The sequence below is a fragment of the Trachemys scripta genome, chromosome 2 (assembly GCF_013100865.1).
Source record: "Trachemys scripta elegans isolate TJP31775 chromosome 2, CAS_Tse_1.0, whole genome shotgun sequence".
In the NCBI taxonomy this organism is placed as follows: Eukaryota; Metazoa; Chordata; order Testudines; family Emydidae; genus Trachemys; species Trachemys scripta.
The window spans coordinates 137,746,070-137,773,204 of record NC_048299.1 but is presented as its reverse complement, the minus strand read 5'-3'; positions in this window follow the sequence as shown (position 1 = coordinate 137,773,204).

Sequence of the window (27,135 nt, the reverse complement as noted above, 5' to 3'; positions counted from 1 at the left end):
CTCCTGCATCCTAAGTGAGTGCCTTAATCAGTGGGCGATAGAATCACTGTCTCGCTGACGCAGTGAATATATAATTATTTATACATAGTGGAACTATGGAGCAACTGAAAGACTCTCATTCCAGAAAGCCCTATAGTTCATTGGTCAGGGCACTCTCTGAGGGTATGGAAGATTGGGATTCAGTTCCAAATTGCCTATCTTTTTGATCAGATATTCCATCCTGGACCTGAGACACCTTTGTGACAAAAGTTTAGTTCAGACAGACCCTTTCACACAAAAATGTTTGTTCTTGATGATACTTGGTATATTTTGATGAAACCACTTCATTGAAACATTCCTGACCAGATCTAGTGGTGATTCCCCAGTTCACAGAATGGCTCTGTGGGCCACTGCAGTCAGTGCAACTTAGAACAGACTCAGGGCTGCTTTGAGTTGTTTTCTTGGGCTCAGAATGTTGTCTCTGGATCCCAAGATCGGAAAGCGTAGTCTCTTTTTGCAGATACCCTATCCCCAAAACACTACCACCGCCACCAAACCTGTGCTGGGCACCACATAGCCAGTCCTAAAGATCAGAGCCCTGATGTCTTGTTTCTGGGTCTTTACAGTTAATCATACAGTAGCAATAACTCATAAGAGGAATCATACCAGAACTAGTGAGTTTTACCAGGGCTTGCTCAATCTCAACAGAGTGGCAACTGACCTCTCCTCTCCTCCTGCCTACTGCCTCAAGAGCAAATACATGTGTTCCCTCTGAAGAGGAGGTACTAGCAGAGGAACAGAGACAAAAGGCCACTTGACCTTCCCCTGGAGTAAAATAGCAATTCCAGTGAAAGCGGAAGCAGACTGTCTCTTCCCCCCAAAAGGAGGACTTGCTGCTGCCATAGGTAAGAAAAGTCCCACGGCCTCTCTGTGCTTCTTATAAGCATAACATCTGGAGATTCTGATATCAATGGTTCACCTAATGTGGGTAGGAGCTGTGATGTATTAGAGGATGCTGAGGGAGGTCTGTGATAACATCTGAATGTCTGCATAAGCTGTGTTTAGTGCATCCAAAATTTGGAATGCTTTTCCAAACTGAACTAAGCCGCCAAATCTTCTGAAGTTGGGAGTGTTTAGTACACCGTAGTGCAATTATGTTACTAAAACATAAGCCTTCACAAATAAAAATCTAAAGGTACACTCTAAGGTACCTTACTACTGCATCCATACTTGCTGGTATGGTACAAAAAGAAAGAAACAAAGAAGATTAAGGAAAATTGCTTCTGGCTTCCATCTCTGGCAATTTCCCTTTTGATTACGTTATCAATCCTACAGATTCAGTCAAATGGCTGGGAAAAAGCATTATGAAACCCATTACAGAAATGTCATATAGACAGAGGCATAGATGCTTGATAGTAGTTATCAAAAAGTGTTCATGTTTCTTGCTTCCAACAATTTCTTTGTGTACTTCTGAAGGTATTGGGAATCTTGATGTTTTTATTTACAAGCTAAATACACTTATTAACACACTACACATGATAGAATTAATGGCCTCAACTTTTAAATAAGTCATCCATGACCCCTTTACTCGTAAGTATTCTTAGACTACATTCTGGCTGTTAGCACTATTGAGCAACAACTGAGAAACATTATAGACAAATTTAAATCAAGGAGAAAAAATAATCATGTTTAGATACGTTAACTGCCTGTGAGGTGAATAAAATATGTACTGTCTTTGTAGAATAAATATAACTTTCCATAAATGTTTATTATAGCAGCACAACATTTCCATGTTTTCTTTCAAAAAAACTCTATACTTGATTAACTTTGGAAAACTAGGTTCGAACTGAAATTGAAACCAAATATGCTAGGGAAATTTTATTAAGCAAAGGGATGCTGGATGTCAATATAAGGAGGAAATACTACTTTGATTAGCAATGAGTGTATCAACCTTTTTTTTTTAATAAGCTGTAAGAAAATGTTTTGTGCTGTATCATTGTCTTTTAGTCCTGCCTAAGGAAAAAAAAATACCAATGAAGTTAACACCAAGCCCCAGGTCTTGTGTTTTGAATAGGGTGGACCGCTGCATTTTTACAGAGCCCCACTGAAATTAGTGGAGTATAGAGCATAGAAATTAAGTAGTATCTACTACTTTAAATTGTCTTTGAACCATCTAGTGACCCTCACTGTCTCCAATGTTTCACAAGCCACCCGATCCCTGCTTCTGTCCACCATGGTATTAGAGATGCTAGTCATACTGTCATGGGTGACTTCAAAATCAATGTAGATGAGTCTTCTTAAATCCTGAACCCTCTTCAGAGTTGTCTTGAGCAAATGGTGGCCATGGTCATGGCAGTTGCTCAAGTGGCTGCAAATTCATAGCAGCTATATTCTTTCATGGCATAAATGGTGATAGCTTTTCTGAATGCAGTGGGTTTATGCCTATTTATACCTGCAGAGTACATAAGTGTGGGCATAATTTTCACCCTGTTCTTGAACTGGTAATAGTTATTGTGGGATGACGACTATATATGTCTCAGGACTCAATGTAGCTCCAAACAGAAAAATGGTTGTATTTAACTTCTCAATATATAGACCAGGGGTTGGCAACCTCTGGCACACTGTTCGCTGTCCCAGGCCAATGGTGGCGGCGGGAAGCAGTGCAGGCTGAGGGATGTGCTGGCCGTGGCTTCCCGCCACCCCCATTGATCTGGAGCAGCGAACCGCAGCCAGTGGGAGCTGCGATCGGCCGAACCTGACGATGCGGCAGGTAAACAAACTGGCCCAGCCCGCCAGGGTGCTTACCCTGGCGAGCCGCATGCCAGAGGTTGCCGACCCCTGATATAGACATTGACAAGGTGCCCGAGTCAGCTTCAGGTGTCGCTCAGAGCCAATGGACCATTCTGTTCCTTGTCTGGTAGGACATAATAGAGTTAGCTAAGTTATTTATACTGAATAGTTTATCCAGAGAACACAATACAATTTTCTATACAGGAAATATCTAGAAAAAGGTTAGGAGTTGTACTTTTTTTTAAATTATTTGTCGTTTGAATTATATAAGTGAACACATCCATTCCTAAGGATTTTAAAAAAATAAGATAATTGTTTTGGTTCAGATTGTTAAAGATGCCGATATGTGCCTATCTGCATTTAAAGTGATTAAATTCCTTTATCTATGTACAAAGTGCCATATTTTTCATCACAGAATTTAAGATGATATAAAATTTTCAATCTCAGATGAGTGGCCAGGATTTTGTTAGTAGACAGTGCATGCAGGTATGTGTATATACATAATGCGGGTTGCTGGAAGAGTGGGGTGCTATTCACTTGAGTCACTTTTCTTAAATATGTAAGTTAGGACTATTTTGAACTCTGAGAACAAAATAACTTTGGTCTTTTCAAACTGTATAATTGAAGAGTGCTGTGATTGCCTATAGTATATTGTATATAGGTCTCTTACATTTCAAACCTAATACTAGTCTACTGTTAGGAGTTAATAAATTATTGCATTTCTATTCACTCTGCATAATAGAGTCTAAGATTGTTCTGTACTTACCTATACAGTGTTTTGTTTTGTTTTTTTACAATGTGGTTTAATTGTCTTAATATTAACTGCTGTAATAACATCTTTTTGGGACTAGAATCTATTATCCTATTTGTTTTTCATTATTAATGCCCCTTTCTTCTCTGCTTACAACAAATTTGTGTTACATTCATAGAGAAAAATTGACACATTATCTTGCTCTCTCGTTCTCTCTAGACAGCATTGGTGTTAATTCACAGATGATGTACATTGGATCTTATCCACCGCAAAACCTCAAGTAAACATTCAACATAAACACAAAAATAAAAGCCGTGTGCTAATTAGCTAGGCCAGTGACATAATGCATGAATTTGACCACAAAAGTAAATTTGGTAAAGGTATTGATGACGGAACATATGCCTGTGTCCACATCCTACACACTGTTGTAATAATGTCTGCAGACTGTGTACTTTGTGTGGTATCGTCTGAAGAGTGAAAACTCATAATTTGCTGGTCAATATTCTCCTGATAAAATTTGTGTGGCAACATTGTATGTGGAGTTATAAGATTTCCCTGTATAATGTTATTAACACATGTTCCAAACCACAGCAGAAGTTGGCTAACAGGTCTGTCTCAAAGGAATGTGTGTTCTGCTTAATTTGCGTTTAAGCAGTAAACAGAGTCATCAAGCAGGAAGGGTAAACAAAGAAACCTCAAACAGGTGAAGAACACCAGCAGGGACCATCCTTCTCCATACACTTTTTGTCTCCAGAATCTCTGCTGGAAATGTTTTCCAAGAGGGGGCTGACATTATAAAAAGTACGGATAAACACTCCAAGGCATCTCTCCTTTCTTTCTCTCGCTCTCTGTCCATCAATTTACTGAACCAGAAGTGACAAAGGAAGCAGCCATTGAACTGGAAAAGGGATCCTGGCCTAAGTTGTTGGGGCAGTAAGACTGTTGGGAGCACATGGTGAGAAGAACTTTGTTTGTACTTAACATTGTTTGTTAAGTTAGACACCAGCTGCATTTTATCTTTCTTTGTCTTGTAATCATTTCTGACTTTTATGCCTCATTACTTTTATTCACTTAAAATCTCTCTTTGCAGTTAAAAAACTTGTTTATCTCACAGTGGGTGTTTAAATTGAAGTTATCTGTAAAATGCCATTTGTGGTAACAAGGTATGTGCATATTATTTCTATTAAATACAGACTTTATATGACTTTTTATTGTTTAGGTGAGGGCTGGGCAATGCAAGACATACATTTCTGCGGGGAAATCTTAGACTGGGAATATATTAGGGTCACTCTGCAGGATAACGAAGAGCCAAACTGTGGCTGGCTGGCTGCAGCACCACAGACATAGCTGGGAATGACTTGCGTGCTGGAGATTGTTTGTGAACAGCCCAGACTGGATGCTACAGCATGAAAGCAGTGTAGAAGGCACTCCAGGTTAGAGGGCAGGAGTGACACAGCTACTCATTAGTCTGGATTTCACCCTGTGTATTTCACAGTATTCAATCTTGGACGTTTTAAATAAAAACAATTTGAGATCACTTTTACCATGAACTAGATTTGGATCAAACTTATATTGGGTATACACTTGAAGTCACTCCACTAGAGTCAAGTTATTTGGGATTTATATAACTGGGCCTGATTTCAGACTCTAACCTCCTAAATTTGATGTGGGTGAATCTGGCTGTGCACTACTTTTATACAAGAGGCAAAACACTGTATAGCTCACTTAACACTTTGTGCTTCTATTTGCTAGCCTTTCATAATAACAAGCATATAACTCTGCTAGTGCCATGTATTTTCATTCTATGCCCCTGTTGCAGGCCAGGGGTAAAACCCCTTTAAAGCCCTGCCAAAATGCTGGCTACAGCCTGTTCTCTGGCCAGTAGGCCAGGTGTAGAGATGCAAGTACTCAGCAGGGAGCCCAGCTGCAAGCCCTAACGAGGGCTGGCTCAGACGAACATGCTGGGCTAAGTAGTGACAGTTGGGGTGGGGCAGGAGAGGGCTATAAAAGCCCTGGGCAAATCTCAGTGAGGAGGCGAGCCTGGGAGGAGACAGGAGGGCAATATCTCTGTCTCCTTGCCAACAAGGAAGCCTCAGGGGCCAGGAGATCCTGGGGAGGGTCTGTGGGGCACTAACTGTTGGGGGATCTGGGAACTGCACAAGCACTGTAAATAAAGACACTGGGGTGATCCAACAAAAGAAGGAGTGAACACTCTTTATTATATCAGCCTAAACACCGGGTGAAGGCACAAAAGTAGAAGAGCCTGCGCTGACCCTGTGACACTGAGGGCTTGTCCGGGATCCTCTTTAGCCACTGCTATTTATGGCTGCCATGGAGAAGACCTTGAAGTGGCTGGTGAGCACCGTGCAGGAGATGCAGCAGGCCCAGCACGCAGACAGACAGGCACTGATGATGTGGCAGGTGGATCAGCAACTGACCCTCCAAGAGTTCATCAGAGAGCAGTCTCTCTCTAGCAGTAGAGAGAGAAGGGCCTGGCTGCCTGGAAGCTGAGAGGGTACCTAAAGTAGAGCAGGGCTTGGGGAAGGATAGAGGAGCTGGGGAGCTCCTGCCTAGAAACCCCCAAGGCCTACAGGCCTTGTTAAAGGCCAGAAAAAGGTACTGTGGAGCAGGGCTGGGGAAAGGCCAAGGGAGCCGGGGAGCTCCAGCCTAGGAAAGCCCCAGGCTGCATGCCTGGTAAGGCCTATTAAGTACGGGGTTGCAGGGGGCAGCCCATGGGTAGGCAGAGGCAGCAGGTCCAAACCCCTTTGCCTGTGATGAGTGGCTGATACTGCAGTCTGCCCCAGTGAACAGGGCTAGATGGAGACTGGGCAGTAGCCAAGACTGAGGCAAAGTGGGGGTAGTGGGTGGGGGTTCCCCTGGGAGGGGGAGACCCAGAACTGTGAGGGTACTGTCAGGGGGTAGCACCCAGAGAAAGAGGTCACGGGGCCAGTGGCAAGGCGGATCACCAGCCTGCAGGGGGTGCTCCAGGATGCTGGAAGAGCTAATTCTCATGGACGACCAGCAGGAGGTGCTGCAGGGGTGAGTCCGAACTGCTACAGCCCCAAACATTGCAAAATACACTCATACAATAAATCATAATTCTACACCTATAATATTATTTGTATTACTGTAATGTCTAGAGCCCTAGTTATGGACCTCAACCCATTGTGCTAGGTACTGTACAAACAAAGAACCAAAAGAGTTTACAATCTAATATGAGGAGAACAATACCACCTCTAGTGTGAATTCTACTTAGGGGGGACAGGGTGTTTGTCTGTCTGTCTGTCTCTCTCTCTCTCTCGCTATCAAAAACAAAGTAAGTTAAATCAGTACTTCCCCCCATTACTCTTAAGAGTACTTTTCCACTCCAAAATATGATCAATTCCAGATCTTCACATCTTTTGTGTGAGCATGAGATGTTCCAACAGAAAACATGAAATAGCTTGAGAAAAAGGTATTACTGACACATTTCAACACCCATTTAAACTTTCCTTTGAAAATTGCATACATTGTCCATCTCATGTATGCAGACTATTCCATGCTTGTGGTAGAACTGTTCACCTTTCTCTGAGGTAGAGGTGACAGGTGTTTAATGATATAATGATCCCAGTGCAAACAGTTGTATTTGGGAAACTTTTATTGGGTTTTGAAAAATTCCCTGAAGAGTTTGTTTACATTAGTATAAATAACACTATGTAAACATCCATCACACAACCAAAGAACTGCTGCATGAACTATTATTGTGTATGTAAATAACACCCCTGACTATGCTACTGGTAATTGTATTTTTAAAAATAGTAATACCACAACTATTACTTCTAAAAAAAAAAATAATAATAATGTTGTCTGAGAAATTATCCTGGCAGAGTCAGTTTCTCTCTCTCTCTCTCTTTATTCTTTTGTCATTATTTCAATCCATATATTTTGTTAGTTACATGATTTAGCAAGAACTCAAGCAATACAAATTTAGATCACTGTTTTATCTAATCTTTAAACTACATAATCAGGGACACTGGATGCATTTCACACTCCTAGACAGAAGGCTGTGCTTAATTTAGAGCAGGGGTTGGCAACCTCTGGCACGCGGCTCGGGCAGGGTAAGCACCCCTCGCCCGCTCCACTTCCCGCCGCCGCTATTGGCCTGGGATGGTGAACCACAGCCAGTGGGGGCCGCGATTGGCCGAACCTGCCACGTCAGCAGGTAAATAAACTGGCCCGGCCAGTCGCGTGCCAGAGGTTGCTGACCCCTGATTTAGAGCACTGTCTTGCTATGTTCTCTGCCCACACCACCTAATTACAGTCAAGGGCCTGACTTCACCATAATTTAATTGACATTGGAAATTAAGAGAGAAACTCTGAGTTGATGCATATCCCTGGGAGTAGGCGCCTATGCCATTCTTGCAAGGCAGGGGGAAATATACGGGTGCCCCTCCCACATAACTTTTAGCCCAATAGTTAGGCTCCCATGTTCAAGAAAAACCACCAGTTCAAATCCCCACTCCACCTGCAGGGGAGAAGGGATTTGAACAAGAATATGACCGCTCTGAAGTGAGAGCCCAAACCACTGAGCTATAGGATACTCTGATCTTGGGCTCCCTTTTTCTCTCCATTTGTAGCTGTTCCACTTGAAATGAATAAAGAAAGAAGTGAATACACTAGCAATGAGGCCAAAAATTATGAGGGAGCTCCTCCTACCATTCCCCCTGGCTGTTTTCTGTGAGCTCATGTTGGGCTCTGATCGAGTGGGTGAGCTCTGATTATGCCTACTGGATTGGGCCCCTAAAGTGAGTTAGGTGGAATAGTGCCTATCTTCCCCCTGGTTATGAATCACTCTCTGGGGCTTAGGCATCCTGATGCTGAGAGTGAAGATGTGCAGGGAAGAAACATAGGTGCCTAGGGAACTTTTACTACTAACAATTTAGGTGCCTAGCAAGTTTAGGTGCCTTCAGGATTTGGCAGCAGCAGAGCTGGAGGTTTTTGTAAATCCCAGTGAGGTCTGATTCTGTGATGCAGGTGCCTAAATCAGCAGTTACGGCCTACATCTTTTGTGAGTCTATCCCCCAGTGCCTGATTTGTCCTTAGAGCTCTGCGTGAATACAAAATTTATATCTGTGGATGCCGATATTGGGGGATATAAATTGGTATCTGTGGAGCTGCAGGGCTCTACCGGGAACCCGAGCGGGGAAAGCAGCAGTTTGGTGGGCTGCCGCTCTGAGGAGCTAGTGCCCTGCGCTGGCCGCTCCTCTGGCATGGCTGTACTGCCCCCCAGCTACCCACTGGGGTGGGCACCAGGCTCACCAGCAGCTGTCCCTGGTCGAGCTACTGCATTGGGCGGGGCTGCTGTTTTCACCACTGTGGTTCCTAGTTGAGCACTGCAGCTCCGGAGATACTGATTTGTATCCGTGGGTATCCGCATCCAGGGATATACATTTTGTATCCACACAGGGCTCTATTTTTTTCTATGCACTTGAACACAAAGGGCAGGAAGCCTGTGCAAACATATTAGGGGAGTTCTTACTCCCTTGCATGGACATTCAGTGCAAGTCATAGTCTTGTCCAAAGCATCACATTGGGTTTAAACTCTTATGATCTGAACACACCACCACAACGAAGGTTAGAGATATCTTTTCTGTTTGACTGAGGCACCATGATGACTCTGTAGAAGTTAGGACCACATACAGTGGATAATTATCTTTGAGACTAGTGATGGTCAAGTTATGATTTGCAAATAAATGGTATTATGATCTTAGTATGTTGGAGGGAAATGAGAGCATGGGCTAGTCATGGTTATTTTCCTAGGTGACTCTGTTTATGACAAAGTTCTGTGGTTGTTGCAGTGGGAGCAAGTAGCAAGGAACTACTGTGCACAGTCCCAGAACTGTATTAAAGGAGGTTTTTTTCACCACTCTATAGAAGGAGCAGGAAACAAACTCCCATAAAATGCTAAGCATAGAACACAATAGCAAGTATTAAATAACAGACTCCAACTTGTAAACCTTTCACTGCCAGCTCTTCTGGATCACTGAAAAGTGTCCCACAATGGCAAATATAGCATTTTTTCTGAAGCACCATACAATGATATTTTGTTTTCCCTACAAAAGCCATGAGAATCCAGTCAAAACATTTAACAATCTTGTTTCTCATGACTCCTTTGATTTCTCCCTCGTAACACCATAAAATAACAAATGGCTTGATATTTGTCCATAACTGAACAAATTTCCTTTTTGACTTGGCTTTTCCCCTTCATGTTGTTATTACAAGGCTCAGCCAGACTTGGTCTAACATGCTGCTGTATATAAATAGTAGAAATGTTTCCATTGGTTTGTTTTTTCAAGTGAAAATGACTTTTCAACAAAATGGAAATTTTTGTGGAGGAAAATATCCCATTTTCATCAACCTTAATGAAAAGCTTGGAAGACCATTTTTGGGGAATGAAAAAACAAAAAATGGTTATAAAAGAGTCCTGTTTGCTGACAACCAAGAATTTTGATTTTTTTTTTTTTTTTTTTTGACTAAGACTCAAAAAATTCTTAGGAGAAATTTAAAAAAAGGCTCTTCTTGAATATTTGTGTGTGATAAAAATCATTCCTTGACCTGCTTTGTTGCAGTATGTGACCAGATTTAAATACGGAGGCAGAGAAGAACCCTATCCTGTTCTTTTTCTGTCAAGGCTTCCTGTTTGTTATAGAGTCCATCATCTTTGCCTGCTGGAGCAGAGGTGGGGATAGAAAATCATGCACTGCATACCAGCTTCTGCAGCCCAGTAACAGGGGTAAATTTTAATCAGTAAGGATTATATTGAAGCATTAGGTTCTCACTGGACTGAGGGGGTGGTATGTAGCTGTGATGCCCCAGAGAGGAGCATTGGGTTGGAATTATGACTGTTTGGCCAGCTTCTCTTCCTGGCAAATAGTGGCAGAGTCAAAGGGTGTGAGGAAAGAAACTGAAGTACAGAAAGGTTAAGCAACTCACCCAAGATCACACAGGAACTCTGTGGTAGAGCGAGAAGTTGGTTTTGTTTAATGAATTTTATTATGCTTTTGTAACTGTTGGCTAATGAGTCTTGAGTTATGCAGCTGTACTTGGATGCCTTCTGAATCAGAACATGACTCAGCCACTAAGTTTTCATTTCTATAATGTCCCTTTTTAAGAAGCTTAATAAATTACAGGCATTTATAACTTTACATTTTCAAAAATGAGTAGAATTTGATTTTATACAGCATCTTTCATACTTAAGTTGTCCCAAACTGTAGCAATGCAATATATTGTTAAAGAAGATTATATGAACCAAAGCAATATAATAAACTATTTTCTGTGAGGATATATCTTAATACCTAAAATTCAATATTCTTCCCTCTATGCAGGTGCATAACTCATAACTAATCTACCATTGCAACAAGCTGAAAGGCAATAAAAAGAAAAACTATATCAGATTTTCCGGACACAGTATTTTTCATCACATTACACTTTGGTTAAATTGGAATAATGTGGCAGAGCTCCTGCAGTAAAACCCTATTATAGAAAACTAACTTGACTTAAATATCAGGTTGACCTCTGACATTAAAAACCATTTTAATCAATTCAAGCACTTAAGCATATAGTAATGCTAAGCACTTGCTTAAGTCTCACTGGCTTTATTGACTCTTCACATACATAAAGTTAAGCACATGGTCAAGTGCTTTGCTGAATTGGGACCTAAATCACATCCTGCAGACAAAGAAAAGGAATTTGGTATTCATGAGGTTTTTGCTGAATAGACATTCTAATGTCAGAGTTCTCTCTCTAAACAACATACTCACAATAATTGTAAGAAAGGCTCTTAACTATCTACAAAGATACAACAGAGACAAGATGAGTGAGGTAATATCTGTTGTTGTACCAACTTCTGATGGTGAAACAGACAAGGTTTCGAGCTACACAGAGCTCTTCTTCAGGCCCAGGATACAACTGTGAAGTCCAGAGTGTAATTTACATCACTTTAACACAGATTAGTGATTAGTTTGAGGTGGAAATATTCAGATCTCGATTAGGGTTTGGGTTCAAGACTGAATTAAGGCCAGGGTTCAGTTTTCAATCTGATTACGTTGAATTATCAGTGTTTTTGTGTGCCCAAAATGGAAGAAAGCATGTGAGACTTTTGGCATGCTGAAGAAAAGAAAAATTTCCAATAACAGCTCATGAGAGTTCTATCATCTTGTGCCAAAATTCTTAAGATTTAAACCGCATCTGAATTTAGATAAGATAGTAGACCCCTATGACTTTGAATTAACCTAGTACAGTAGGAGAGGGTTTGGAGCTGAGGACTAAAATCCTATTTATGCTCATTCATGGTCCTATTTTTTAATCTTCTATAATAAAATTCTGTTTTGTAGAAGCACCCCTATGCTGGCACCTCTTATCTTTGTTCAGCAAGTGGTTGGTAGATAAACCGAATCAGATGAGCAATCAAAAACACTCATTTGCTGAAGAATTGAAAGAGATTGCTTTATTTTTCTTTGGTATGAAATAGAAATACATTTATACTCCTATTGCTCCAGTTGACATACAATAGAAGTGATTAAATGATCAGTGTACTGTAATTCTCAGTTTATTATTTTTATAACACTATAAGTGTGCATGCTGTGTTTGCATAGTGTAATTGGAATTATAAAACAGAAAGCTAACACATTTGTTTCTTATTGAAAGCTTGTATGATATTTGAAAATACCCCAAAGGGAGATCACAAATAGGGCTCTTCACATACCTTGAGATGTTTCTGTCATAAACTACTTGAGCACGACTGTCATCAGCACGATTTAATGTACATGTATCCATTTATATTTCACATGCTCTCTCTGTCTCAAAATGTTGACTGCCACTTTTATTTGCAGAAAAAATGATTACTGGATGTTGTCACTGTGTCTGAGTGGGTTACAGTTGAGAACACCAGATTCAAGACAAACTGCTGAGAAATGGGGCAGACCAGCCCCAAAACTGGTGGTTATTCTTCCTTAAGATATACCAAGCCAGTAAGAAAAGTAAACTTCTGTCTTGCCATGCAGGTTAACAAGAAGTCAGAAATGCAGTCTCCTTAGGTATCGCAGCCCATGTTTCACCACACAGACACTAGACTTTATGATGAGTGGTTATTTAAAACCAGTTTAATCAAACAACGTGTCCTTCTGATCCCAAGAGATCAGCCACAAAGCCATGTCAATATATAACTCAAATCTTACCCAATATGTCTCTATACAGCTTCATCTACTGTCTCGCAGGATATGTAGCTCAATGACTCTTCCTAATGTCCGAGCTAGCTTGTACAAGTTCCCTTTCTATGTTGCCAACAACCTGCCCTTCCTACTAGATAGGGGGCCATTGGTTCTTGTGGAAGATCCTCAGTATCTCTGTTGGAGCCAGGTTGGCAAGGTTTGGAGACCGATGTTATGCGTGAGAGGGAAGACACAATGTCACTGCATAATTAGCTCTGTGCCACCAATAGCTGTCAAGGATTCATGCAGATCTTGGGGCTTCACATGTTTCGATGGCCAGACTCATGGTCACTCTGTTGATGGTGGGATAGAGGTCAAGTATGCTTCTCCACCCAACTATTGATAAAAGAATTAAGAGAAAACTCTGAAAGTAAAGTTTTCAGAGCACAACATGGGTTATTCCCACACATGGGACTATGGGGTCTTCAATGACTACACAATATTTAATAAATCATTTCAATTTCATAAAAAATAAGAAGCTGTTTAGAGATGTGCCATCATTCAATCAACTTAAGTTGTAGTGATTTCTGATAATACTTCTGTAAGTATCTAATTGGGTTACAAATATTTAATACTGGGGTCTTCAGTCTAGCAGAGAAAGAATAACACAATCCGATGCCTGGAAGCTGAAGTTAGACAAATTCAGACTGGAAATAAGGGGTACATTTTTAACCATGAGAATAATTAACCATTGGAACAATTTATCAAAAGTCATGGTGGATTTTCCATCACAGACAATTTTTAAATCAAGATTGGATGTTTTTCTAAAATATATGCTCCAGGGATTATTTTGAAGAAGTTCTATGGCCGGTTTTATATAGGAGGTCAGACTAGATATCACAACAGTCCTTGCTAGTCTTTGAATCTATGAACTTCTTCTAGAAGGATTAATCAGCAGTTATTCATGGCGACTTAATGGCAGAATGGGAGGAATATCGTAAAATGTGTGATTGCTCACTCAACTTTAAAATATCATTAACTTTGGCTATTCTTGTACCCTTTGTGTTCACTTTACATGAACATTCCAGTGTTTTTTACTTGCACAAACGTTAACAGAAAAATGTTTTAAGGTCAAACATCAAATTTTTGTGAATGCTTAGTATGTAAATGCTCATATCAACAAAATGACAAAAATGAAGTGTTAGTAAATGTTATAGTCAAATAAAAGTGGTATTCAGTGTATCTTTTCATTTGTAGATCAGATACTATACAAAACATCTGCATGCTCTGAGGATGAAAGGATTTCTAAAATAACTTCAAGTTAATAATTCAAAGTTAATTTTATCATCTTATAATATCTTTTTCATTTGGGAGCAAATCAGGTGCAAGCAAATCTGACAGTGAGTCTCACACCTTTTTTAAAGGATCCAATTCTGTGAGGTGCCGAGCACGCTCCATATCCATTAGTGGAAGTCTCACATCACTTTAAAGAAGGTGCTCAGTCCCTCACAGGATCAGGCTCAAAGCCAAACATTGAGAAACTTAATTTGTTGGTACTCACAATCAGACTAATTTTAATGTCCGCTTCTGAACACTCACAATGATCTGAGAAAAAATATTAATTCAACTTGACATATTTTCCCCTGAAGGTACTAATGCTTTTTAGGTAATATTTAATTTCTAAGACATTTGTCAGCATTAGATGCCTCTCTTTGCTTTAATAAGGAAAGGCCCAATCCTGCTCCCATTGCTAGATGTTGCAGGTCAGATTCTGCCACTCTTGCTCACACTGATTAGCATCCTACTCTGAAGGTCGTGTTGTTGACTATTTTATGTGTAAGTGCAGAGTATGTTTGGTTTTGCACGGTACACATCATGCTTTTTCTTTTAAGTTGCTTTGCCTTTGTTTTTACAAATTGTGAACAGGAGTTTGAGCTAGAATTGTAGGAGAGAGTGGGAAGGGAAGAACGTGAAGAAGGGCAGGGAGACCATGAGGCATATAGGTTCAGAGACATTGCTTTAAGCATATGGTCAGTATGGGAGGAAGTGAGGCATTTGTGAAAGAAGAATACAACTGGAAAATCAAGGAAAATAGATTTGGCAGACCACAAGAGAGACAGAGGCATGAGAAGGAAGCTGACATGTAGGCTGAGGGACAGCAAAGTAGAGCCTTGAAGGCAAAGATGAAAATTTGAATTTGATGGAGGCAGAGATGTGGACCCAGAAAATGGACTAAAAAAAATGAGTGATGTGGGTATATTTCTGTATCAATGAAGCAAATAATTCATACACTTAAGAGAAAAGGATCTATTTTTACAAATATCACTCACAGTTTTGTGTCATGAGATTACTTTTGTGGGGTTTTTTAAAAAATAAATAAAGCCCTAGTTAGAGTTGTCTGTTTCACATCAGTTTTGTGAGAAGATGGGTGTGAACACATATTGCTACATGATGAAGTATGGTAGAATGCACCAAACTGAGGTTCACAAGTCACCCTACATACAAATAGGTGGTCTGAGATTATAGGTTCCACAGTTTAGAAAACTGCAAGACAAAAGCTGAAAACACAAGATTCTTGAAGGCTTATGTCTTGGACTATCCAGCTTCTGTAAAAATTATACACAGACATCTTAAATGATGTCACTATTCCAAGAATTACTGACATTTTAAAGTGGTACTTTCCTGAATGACCTCGCATGACAGCTAAGGCTATTTGAAAGGTACTGACAGACCAGTTTCCTGATATTTGATGTACACATGAGATAAATAGAAATTCTGGATGTTATATCAACAGAAGTTGCCACTGGCAATATGCATTTTAAATTATATGGGCTTATTTTCAAAGTCTTTGCTCAGGTATATTCCACTGGGTTTTGCTTTTGTGAGGACTGCAGGTCCAGGCTCTAAACTGTAGCAATATAGAAAAATTGAAAAACAGCAGTCCTCTATCTATTTACATTCAAACAAGATTACAGGATTAGTTAAGTTATTTATGATTTGAACTAAAAAATTCTAAAACACGCATTAGATATATTTATTTTCTTTTTTTATATTTAGTGAGATAGAGATGCTTATTATCGATATAAGCAGGCAAAATAGCTGTCTGGATATACCTTCTCTTTTCTCCAGTATTACTCTTTTGTCAGTGGTCTGGTTCAGAGCAGCTTAATGGCTGACAAGTTCAATGAACATTATATGAAGCAAAAATTTCTTTCAGCATAAATGTACTTCTAAATGTGCTGACATTTAGTGTCTTCCATCACTGGATATTAATCCTACTTAAACTGTCAAAATTGTACACTTTATACTCTCTCTTGATTTACAGTCTCTTCTAACAAGAAGATTAAAGCTTTTATGCTCATGGTACTATAGTGTAGTGACATCATTATAAATCAGAAGAGAAATGTTTGTATGGTGGCTTTATCATTCAGTTGATCATTTGAGCATCTGATGGATGAGAACATATTGATTTAATAAGAAGACACCTCTGTAAGCATGCATTAAGGTGCCTGATTGATACAATGGTCAGAAAGATTATTTTCATTTCCCCCTTTTAAAACATAACTATCTTCTACGCTTTGCAAAAAGTTATCTTGAACTGTTTCAGTGAAAGATGCAGCAAGCAATTGCTATATTATTGAAGTTACATTTCAATCAGACCAAGATAATTAATAGATCATATAGTCAATACCTCATTCCTTTATTCCGTGAATATGAATAGCAGTCTGATACTTGTAATCTAATAGTTGCATAATGTCAAATGCGAGTAAAATTGTCATTCAGATACACGTTAGAATGTGGATGAACATTTGCAGAATCTGATAAGCCACACGAATAAATAAAAAAAGTCTGACCTTTATTAAGGGATTTAGAACATCAATTCATTGCCAATATATGCAGCTTTCTTTCCCCTAAGATCTGATTGGACAGCTTAATTTGATAAGAGGAAAAACGAGTATATTTGATCAAAGAGAATAATTTTACAGTGGGTTGGCCAAATGGCTTTTAACTCTTTCAGAGAATAAATTGTTTATTATGCTTTAACCCTCCTTAATTATTAGTTTTTTGGTTCTTCTATCTGCTTTCATTCCATATTATATCAGTGCTCATACAGGATTGAATAATTTAGAGCCAGATTCTCATATTTTTACTCATGTTGAGTAACGCTTACTTTATGAGTGGCCTCACTGACTTCAGTGGACTTAATCGTGCAGTAAGGAATTTCATTTGAGTATGAATAGCCAAAACTGGCCCATCATAATTTTGAATGTGGTATACCATCAGCTGTCTGTGGCATTTTGCAATTTTGCTACATAGCTTAAAAAAATCCCATAGATTGTGTTCCTGAATTACAAGTCATGTTATAAAATTCTGCTATTATAATAGAATATGTACCTTTTTAGAGCCTTAACTCTCGATGACGGTAAGCAAGACTTGATGGAGTATGATGCATAGGCATTACATGATATTTGACCTATCTGTGAGGGGTGACATATATTTAAAATATACACAGAATCATGGTATAATCTGACGTTATCCATTGGGATGCTTGTATTTCCATAGAAACATAATTTTGCTTCAGATGCAGGTAAATCCTGTCTTTCCCTGCCAAGCCTGATTAGCTGGGCTTGACAAAGGGTTTTTTGTAGAAGGAGGGAAAAGGTATATTGCTATGCCTGCTCTGGCCATGGGGTTGTAATACATCATCACTCCTGTACCTCTGGGCTTTAGGAGGCAATGGCCAGTAGATCCACACATAGAAGTCAATCCAGTGGACTTGTATCTGCTCCTCCATTGCAGTGCCCTGCTGGCCTTGCAAAACCCCACTGTGTGGGAACACATGGGACCCCATCCTATGACAGGCAGGCTGCTTGCACTGCCTCCCCAAATCTTGCCGTTTCCCTGTAAAACAATAGAACTACACTGCTTGTGGACCTGGACAGAGGGGGAAGGAATTGCTTCATAATGCTATTCAAGGTTAGGAAGATGATTATTATAATGTATTTTAATGAATGAGAGAAACAAGGTGGGTGAATATCTTTTATTGGATCATCTTCTGTTGGTGCAAGAGACAAGTTTTTGAGCTACACAGAGTTCTTCTTCAGGTCTGGGAAAGGTACTCAGTGTGTCACAGCTAAATAAAGAGGTTTATCGTAAGTAGTCAGGAAATATTCTAAGGAACCATTCAAGGTGAAGTGGCCTGTTAACACCTCTGTAGTCATACGACAAAAATGGGGGGTTAGTAAGTTACAGATTGCTGTAATAAGCCATAAATCCAGTGTCTTTATTAAGACCATGATATCTAGGGCTTGTACACACTATCACTTATGTCAGTATAAATTATGTCACTCAAAGAATGTGAATAAGCCACTCCCCTGAGTGATATGTTACATCAACCTAAGCGCCAGTGTGGACAGTGCTATGTCAGTGGGAGAGCTTCTCCCGCAAACATAGCTACCATCTCTCATCGAGATGGTTTTATTATGCCAACAGGAGAGCTATCTCCCATTGGCATACGGCATCTTCACCAGATGGTGCACCGGCATTGCTGTAGGGCTTCTAGTGTATACTAGCCCTTAGTGTCTAGCAAAGTTATCACTTTAAACTCCCAGGCTGATCTTTTGAAGGTGATGTGCAGGTTTCATTTGAGGATGAGGATTGAGCAGTCAGATATGAAGTGATTGTTTATTCTGGAATAACTATTTTTGTAAAGCCCCTTTGTGGACCCTCTTATTTTGCAAGAAGAGTGCTTTTTTCTGATTTAATAGTGGATTAATTTAAATCGGGAAAAGTCACTCTTCTTCTGAAATAAGATTTTATATCAGTCCTTAAACCAAAACAAAAACCGTTCTGAAATAGTTATTTCGGTAAATTTCCAATATACCCAAACCCTTAATTATGAGACTTGAACTTATTTTTTTCTCCCTTTTACATGTCACATTTAAATATACCCCAAGACAGGAGGATAAGTAATTAAAATATATGGTATGTCAACATAATGCAGATTTATAAACCACTTTATTAACCAGAACCATAATTCTGAAATATTTATGTGTAATAGGTTAGAATATGGTCAAAGTTTCCACTTCTACTCACACACAGAATACATCAAGCATTAAATGTAGAGAAAATTCCTAACCATAGACTTTTGTTCATATTCTGAGAATCTTAACACTATAAATCATAATGAGATAAGTTTATTCTTGGCATAACTCCATTGTGAGTAGATTTTACTTCCATTTTGCAAATGGAGGCACATGGCTGCCTAAGTTAGGCACCTAAATCCATACTTAGACACTGTAATAAGTGACCTGAGCTTCAAGGGTGATGAGCACATGCAGATCTTATCAGTGTCATGGAAGCCGCAGTTGGTCAGCACATCTGAAAACCATGCTACTTACGTCGGTGCCAAACTGTGCGCAACAAAGTTTGAAAATCTTGTCCTCCTGGAACTGGCATAAGTCACACAGAAGGCATGCAGGCATTGTGCAGGTTTTCCACATGTCTCAATCTTGGCTTGATGCTTAACTCTTGCAGTTCCAATTGTGGAGTGCTCTTGAGCAGAGACCACCAGACACGCTGAATGTGGTTATGAAAGGCACGCAGAAAAAGACCCTAACTCATTTAATGTACATTTCTAGTTAAGCGGAGTGTACTACACCACCAGGCTTCCTAGCCCACCCACCATACTATAGTATAATAACTGCATCTTACTACCAATAGACTGCTTTTCCCATTAGACTACAGTGCATTTAGACTCCTGATGGATCTAAGCCAAGAAGTTCAGATCAGGATTTTAGAGCTGGGAACAAATTTTTTGATAATATTTGTGTAAACTTCTTAATGAATTTGCTATGGCTATATTCATGTTCCTTTTATTTTCACTTTTCACAAATATACCTGTGATTGAGTTTGATCTGTGCTTTTTTGTGCACATTCCTGCCAGAAACCTGATTCGAGGTTATGCTCATCCAATCAGGGAACAGAAATAATATACTCTGACTTGTGTGAGTAGTCCCAACCAAGCACGTGCCTAACCCAAAGGGCACATGTTTGAGTAAGCACACTTTATAACACATTTAATCAAATTTTAAATAAAAAATAAATTTTAGAAAATGACAGCTCACAGATATTCCAGAAACAGAAAGAAGCAACATATATCCAATATATAATCTGTTACAAATTGCTCACTCAATCCTACAGGATATGAACTTCTTAAGATCCAGCATTTTTTTTTTTTTTCATTTGGATGCATCTCTAAGTGCAAACACTTGGTGAACAAAGACGAGATCCAATGTCCATTGACGTAAATGTGTGGTTTTCCATTGAACTCAGTGGGCTTTGGATCAGGTCGTTATCTAGTCTGATACCCTACATGCTAGTTTTCACCTAATTTTAAAATATTTTCAATTTACCTTAACATGTTGAAATCTACATCTTCACTAATCTGTGTTATCCATATCCTGTGCATTTGTAGAGTAACAGCCATAATAGTCTTGTGTCTGAGGAAGTGGGCATTCACCCACGAAAGCTTATGCTCCAATACTTCTGTTAGTCTTAAAGGTGCCACAGGACCCTCTGTAGCCATAATAGTGTTGTTTTCCTATTTTATGAGGCAATCATAAGATTCTAGCTACGTGAAAATGAAGGCAGAAAATAAAAGTAAGGATAAATGTCCAGGAAAATAATCATCTCTATTATTTCCCTTGTCCTGACTCTTTGTGAGGGAGGTGATTTAGAAATTGTTTTCAGGAAGGGATCTGGGGAGGAGAGGAGAAAAAGAAGGCAAATGTGAAATAACAAGTATAGTATGGCTGAAGGAAACAACGGGATGGGAAAAGGTGAAAATTACATGTCATAAATTCCTAAAGACTCTCATTTTCTCCAGTGCTGTTTCCAAACTCTCACTGCTTGTTGAAAAATAGGGAAATAATAACTTAAAGTAGATGGAAGCTGTCTCTGCCAACAAGAATGTCCGTAATGTTTTTGGAATGGTCTCTTACTACACCATCTGGCTGGTGTTAGTTTGAGGTCCAAACATCAAACCAAATGAGACCACATTTGTAACTGAGACATTTCTCTGAGAATGAAAGAATCATTTTACATTATTTATGTGGTAGATTTTTTTTCTCCCTTTGAAAACAGATTTTTATTCTAGGTTTAATAGTATTTAAATTAACCTTGCCATTACCTCCCCAACCCACCATTGGTTGGTACAGATTGATCTTCAGCAGTAGAGGATTTTAGTACCTTGTTTGAAAAAAGAAAAAAATGTAACATAACTGCTTCTCAAATTTATTTCTTACCATGAATAAATAAAATCATATGGGTCAAATGGGAAGTTTGTATTTTACAGGATGAGTCTAAGAACAGTTCCTAACCAATGGAAATGTTCCTCAGCTGGAGTTCTGAACTCCTGACAAACTGAAATACAGGGAGTGACTTGAACATACCAGCGTAAGACAAATAATGTGGATAATTTAGCAGCAAGCCTCCTCTCAGAGCAAGGAAATCATCAATAATGCAGGCAAATAAGCAGGCACAATAATTATGCTCCAGTATCCTGAGAGTTTGACTAGAAAGTTCTTTCACTTTATCGAAGCAAATAAACATAATGAACCTGGTAAATTTTCTTATCAGAAGAACTGGGCCATTCAGGGTTAGAATGTGGCACTGAATAGCACCAGCCCAAAAGAAGACTGGGGAAGCTTTGTGCCTGAGCTCCCCAGCAGGAGTGGTAGAAGGTCCCTAAAAGTGGGGGAGCCATCGATGCCCAAACTGTGGCCCCACCCCTCACACCACCCCTTCTCCCTGAGGCTCCACGCCTCACACTGTCCATTCTCCATGCATCCCCATCATTATATGTCCTTTCCTGCTTTACCCTAGGCCCTGCTCCTGTGCCTCCTCTTCCCCTCACGACCCCAACCCCACTCACTCCTCTCTGTCCTCTCCCCCATCACTTGCACTTACAGCTGGTAAAAAGTGGGAGGGCATACCCCCCCTACTTTTAAAAGGGGTGGCCCATGGCCCCCACTCTTCTGCTGCCCCTACTCCCCAGTATGCAGGAAAAACATACATACAGACATCCTTCCTGGGCATAATGTAGCTTGCTCCTTTCATTGTGACTAATCATCTTCATTGACAGGCTTGGTGGGGTACAGGAGATGATCCTGCCTCCCTTTTGCAATGGAGTGAGAAGTCTTTGTCCCCACCCCTGGTCTAAGCACAGTTGTCCCTAGCCCTTGTGTAGGGAAAGATCCTTTTTGCTTCCTTCCACTATAACCAAGGGTCATGGACTATCTGTCCCTGAAACAAGAACACTTTAGTGAAGAGTAAGCATAAAATAAGTGCAGGAGATGAGATATCTGAGCATAACAGAGTTAACCTTCTCAAGGAGACCTGTACATTAGAGAAAGGCGAATCAGATCAGAAAAACTAAGTTTCCCCCCATGGAAACTTTGCATGGAAACATCTTACAGATAATCTATCATTTCTGTAAGCCTCTTCCTTCTGGGTTTCTGCCATGATCAGAACCAGATGTGCTAAAATACTATGAGAAAAGCCATTCTCATGGTTCAAGACTGGAAACAAAGAAAGATGCAGGAAATAAAGAGCCATAGAAACATATATGTATGATAAGAAGGAAAAGGTTGTTTGGGAGCCATAGAATTTATATTGGTGGCTAGTCTGTGGTCAGAATGACTCTCCATCTCTACGACCATATTTAATGGTCACCAAGTATAATTTGGGATCTATAAGCTTTTGTGGCCAAACTATGATGGTATGGTCCTCCTGTTGCCTGAAGGCACAGGAAGAATTCCATCACTACTTCTATAAGGTGGCATTTTGACCATGGACGTGGCTGATTAGTGATGTTCCCTATGTTCCCATTTAGTCTCAAGATCAGATCTGAGGTGTGGATTGAACCAGACAGAATTTATGAGTGTCTTAAAATGGAGAGAGAGAGGAAATTAATCTTCAGGGTTTTGTGTTTGCACCCCTGTTGATGTGTGTGCTGAAATCTCCCAGGATCACAGAACATCACCAATGTAGCTGACTGTCTTAGTCAGCCCCTTTTAAAAATCCATTGGTCATTGGGGTGTGACGGCTGGCAGACCACATTCCAGCTTATGCCAACGTCCCTGGCCTCAACTGAACAGTTCATAGCTGGAAACCAGTTTGGGTCACCCATTTATTAATACTGTCAGAATGGATGTTAAGTTTATAAGGATTTGTCTGGTGTTTAGACTTTTTGAAATGCTTGTAAGTTGCTGCATTAATCTCACTTATAATATCTGTATCCCATGTTATATAAGGTAATATTTATGTGTTTGCTATGTAGCTATAAAACAACCAGTCAGGAGAGAAGCATTACCAAGTGTAAAACACTAGTTTGCCAAAGGAGGTGTTATCTCCTCTCCAACACAAGAAGGCTCATAAACCCCAGACAAACCATTGTCTTCATCAGAAGAAAAAAACTTTGCTGATCCCCTCCATGCCCCCAACTACAAAGAGGAGAGATGCACATGAACTTGTCCTGTCATCTCGAATTCTGGGGGAAGGGAATAAATATCACTGACAAGAAGAAATTGTTTCTCTGTGCTGCTTTGATTTTGGGAGGACAAGATTTCTAAGCATAAGCAAGGGATCCCCAGTTGCTTAGCCTGGGTTATTCCTAGAGGATATATAGATCTTGCATATTAAAACAATTTCTATTATATTTTGAAACCTAAGATTGTAACTCATTTATGTGTGTATGTTTATCTGCTTTAACATTATAAATAACTCTGTTTTTTCCTTAGATAATAAATATTTAATTAATTTATTATAGGATTTGCTACAAGTATTATCTTTATGTAAGATCTAAAGTGCAGTTGATCAGGGGTAAGTGATTGGTCCTTTGGGACTGGGAGTAATCTGAATATTGTTGTGATTTTTGAAATCTATCACAAGTCAAGCTTGACAAGGTAGCAAGATAGATCAGAGTACCCAAGAGGATTATCTGTGACTCCCTGGTTAGGCTATTAGAATTCTGAGGAGTTTATGCTTGAGACTTGGTTGGTGATATTTAAGTATAGAATTCACAACCAGTTTGGGGTTTGTGCCCTGTTTCTTAACAGTCTGCCCTGAGGTTGGTACTCACACTCATCTTGAGTCACTCGAGGTAGCTTACAGGAGGGTGGAGGTGGGGGTGGTAGTGTCTATAAGTGAAGCAGAACATTCAGATTCCTTTTTCAATGTTAAATGTAGGAATTCAGAGGATTTTGTAGTTCTTGGTGTGACTCCTAATTTCAGTTTGAGTTGTGTGGCTGAATCTCATAAGCAACGTTGGCTATCTCAAGCATTGTTAATAAAAACTAAGTGTGCATGGTTCTTTGTTCTTTAGGCAAAGAAAAAAGTTCAGTCCCTTTGCCAAAGTGGTTAAATCTCCAGTCCTCAAGCTACTGATGTGGGTTGGCCCTAGAACGCAAGTAGAACCTCTTTTAGGATTGTCAGTCTGTTACATTCAGTTGTTTTGAGATCACAAAATGCATCACTTTCTGTACTAATTTACAAACAGTGTATCCTACTGGGTCAAATTCCACTTTCAACTTACAGTAGAATGTAAACTTAGAGTAACTCCACTGGCTCAGCTTATTAATTCTGAACTTACAGTTGTGCAACCCAGAGCAAAATTAGGCTGATTGCTCTGCTGGACTTCCAGGCCTTATGTATACAGAAGCATAGAGAACATGACCCTTATTTAGTTATTGTACTTAATGTAAGCTTGTGTATAACAGGTGCATGAACTTGTATATAAAAGTATATCAACCTTTTGGAGTAGACAGGTAGTTATAACTTGGTTTTGGACAAACTATAGGGTTTTCTATGCCTTTCTATTTGTATATTTGACAGTTACCAGTAGTGACTTTCCAGTTTTAGTGCTGTAACTACTAATAAAATGCACTTGTTCACCTAGTGTGTATTGAGTGTATATTTTTCACGTGCTGTAGCTAGAACAAAATGAAATGAAGTTTTCCTATTTGAGGGAAGTTTTAAAATGTGTATGGTTGCAGATAACGTTTTATGACAGTAATGAGCACTAAAAATAAAACTGCACACTGACAATCCCAGATCAAAGGGTATTAGGCTCATCTTCTGGGAGAGATTCTTTCAGTTTTGCTTGCTTTAGGGTGCCTTTCTAAAATAAATACCAGCTTTGCACTTTACAGTCTATAAAGACAGTGAGAGAGTAGCATAGTGTGTGGCACTGAGTACCCAATCAAAGGAGGTTGGGTGCTCACACAAGTGTCATTGAGGTTTGAGCACAACAGAGATCAGAATCTGCTGTTATCCATAAATTACATTTCTCAGGCCAGAGACTATGAGTCAGTACCTCAGCTGGCATACATTAAGGCAGCTCCATTGAAATAATTGGGGATCTGGTCGATTAGTGTCTCTTATTTGTCTTTTAAAGCACCATATACCCTTATGGTGCAGTATAAATAAGTATTAAGAAGATTCCTGAACTAATCTTAATCCAGCATCACATCATGTTTTATGAGGCAGTAATATAACTAAATGTATTACTCATGCACCAACCTTCCGGTATATGTCTGTGATAAAGCCAGAAAAAGAAACCAGATGGCCTGATTCTTAGAGCATGCCCTAGCAGCAAAACAATCTAACACCATTTGTAGTGAAGTAGAATGAAAGTACTGAATTGCTAATACATCCCAATGTGAAATTGCATTTCAGCTATAGTGGGTCTGTCTTTAATGTGGAATTGTACTTCAAATAAAATAATTTACTATAAGAAGGTTATATTTTCTATATACTGTATGCTTTTTAACCCACATTACTGAGATAAGAAATTGATTAAGAAAGAAGGCACAGAGAGAGAAGGATTTTTTTTTCATTAATTTTCTTCTTCCTAAATGTTAACTCAATATTTTGTAGTTTTTTAAAGCTAAATAAATAAATTTGCGCTCTCTCTCTCTCTCTCTCCTTCCCCCTTTACACTAGATGGCACACCTTCTCAATTAGTGAGGAACTGTGGAGAAACCCTTCTGTAAAATGTATCCTTTTGTTCCATGGGAAGTTTATTTTCACTTCATTTACCAAATGTATTAGGCCAATTTAGTATCAATGGAGGGTCCAGCAACATCAAAATTCTCTAATGTGCACCAGATTACAGGATCAAGGTGCTTAAAATTAATCTGTAATATGTTAAGACATAGTGAGAATGAGAGTCGTTTACAATGACACCTGTAATTGCAGGATTAGTTACGGGGTTGTCAGATATTCATTATAAAGCTCTGCCATCAGAAGTTTATAACTCTGCCATAAATACCTCTACGGTACACTGGGTTTCTAAAATCTCAGGCAAGAAAGAAATGTTTCACTTTCACAGTTAGGACAAAATCCTGAGAGCTAAATCCTGAGTTAATTCCTTACACACTGATCCTGTTCCAACAACAGTCAGTGACATAACTCTAATAGACTTCAGTGCCAACAAGATTGCACCCTACATTTTTATCATCTCCTGATTACTTACTCATGCAAAATACTTATTGGTTTTACAAACTTAAATGGAAGTTCTGCCAAAATAAGAACTATGGATATGGGTCATGATTTCAACATTTTTATATTGAAGGGGAAACACAATCTACTCCCCCCACCACATGTCCAAATGTCCTGCAACTCCATTTTCAATGAAATGTTAACAGAGAAGTCTTGAGATGACAATGCAAATGTACTCATTATTAGCTGTTCTGCTGCTATCATTTTAGGATCCAGCTATCTGTAGCACTATGGAAAGAAGTTGAACAGATTATCACCACTTATTTCACAATTTAAATTCAACCTAAATAGGGCGAATTAAGGAAAAGATTTCAGCCTCAAGTTGGAATTTCATTGGTTTTGCTGATTTAGGGTCAAGCCTATAACATTACCTTGAACACAGCCTCTCTGTGTGGCTTCACTTTCTAAACTTTCACCTTTGCTTCTTCAGTGAAAATTGTTTTGGGAGATTTAGAGAATTATAAGAACATAGAGCAACAGCCAATAAAAAAAGACAAAGAAACAGCCTGGCATGTCTGATAGAAGATAGAATTATGAATATGATATAGCAGTAATGTGCAAAGAACCCCTAAACAAAACAGCCCAGTTTTCCCTTGTATCAAAATAGGCAAACCCTTGAGTGCAAGATGCATTTAAAACAAAAACAGGAAGCTTATATCCTTAATCACCTTTTCTACTTCAACTGCTGCTTCACATAATGTGCTGCTCAAAAACACTACGTTCTCTCTCTGTGTGCCCATCATTCTTTCTTCCTCTAATGAACAATAAAATATCTTTCCCATAAATGCTAAGCAAACAAATTAGTTTGTAATTACACATGGCCTCACCAATCTGAAATGAATGAACTAAGCCCATATGTAGCAG